The sequence below is a fragment of the Anser anser genome (assembly GCF_964211835.1).
Source record: "Anser anser genome assembly, chromosome: 23".
NCBI classification, from domain to species: Eukaryota; Metazoa; Chordata; class Aves; order Anseriformes; family Anatidae; genus Anser; species Anser anser.
In genome coordinates, this window is record NC_139744.1 from 5,540,148 (window position 1) to 5,541,470 (window position 1,323).

Genomic DNA, 1,323 nt, shown 5'->3' on the forward strand with positions numbered 1-1,323 from the left:
GCTAAAATCAAAGTTATTTCCCTGTCTTTTCACTGAAAACAGCAATGAGCCTCTTAAGGGTGGATCCTGCCAATCACGAAGTCCATGCTGGGGGCAAAAAAAATAATAAATAAAATCCTCTTATAATTAGTAAAACCAAAGAAATAAGAAACCAAGTCTTCTGCAGCCTCCTCTGTGTCTGTGCCATTACATAATGGGGAACCCTTGAACCTAAAAATCAATCTCTCTGCTCCTTGGTTGCAGACACTGATGGTTGACCATCTGGCTGTGACTTTTCAGCTATAATCTAATGAGGCAGACCTTGCTTTTAGGGTACACACAAGGAAGAAAATCCTCATGGACTCCTCGGGAAGATGGTTGCAGCAGAGGCCACAGCATGGCATGGAGCCATGTGAGCAGCAGCTTGCACAAGCAGGAGGCTATGATTTTTCAGCTTTTGTACCCGTAAGAAAGTTGAGATGTTTTGGTCAGCTTCAGAGAGCAGAGGGAGATGTCAGAGGGTCAGGAGCCAATGCTGCTGTGTGAAACGAAACAGAGAAATGTCACCCTGAAGGGAGTTTTTGTTGGGGGATAAATCAAAAGGCGAAAGCAAGCAATACGCCAAATATTGGCTTCACACACTGCAACACAGCTCAAAATCCATGTCCTCGTTTCCATGCAGATACAGCAAATAACTGGAGGCACAGAGCTGAACTCTGACCATAAACCAGGACATGCGTTTTCCAGCCAGGAAGCCCTCTGACGGCTGAGAAGCACGCTCACACTGAAGCCACGTCTTCTGCCCATCTGCCCCTTCCCTGCCAGAAGCCCTCTGGCCATGCCCCACCGCCCACCACGAGCTGCAGCCCTACCTGCACCCACGCCCCGAGCAGCGGGCACTTTCTGCTCCACTCACTTCATGCCCAGGAAGACGCCGCTTGGCTGCGCCAGCGCCTTTCCCTGTTGGGAGACCGGGGTCTGGAGAGAGAGGGGTTGGCGAGGGCAGCACCTGCTCTGGCTCTCCCCCAGGAGCACTGGTGCACGGTGCCCATACCGGGGTGGCAAGGACTTGGTGCGGTCCTGCCCCGTCACTCTTGCCCCGTTCAGCTATGCAAGGCTGCCTCTCTGAGCTGAGGCTCTCATTTGGCACAGGGACATTTTAGGACAATTACCTTTTTGTCGCAGGAAAATTCAATGTGACCACAGAGAAATTCTGCAGGCAAACATCTGATAAAAGGTACAAAGGAGAACGCGCACGTCAAGTGAAAGCAGATCCTGGCTCTGTCTCACCTGCTGTGGGAATTTCGTTATTTAGGCCCCAGCTGGAAACAAGAAACAAATCAG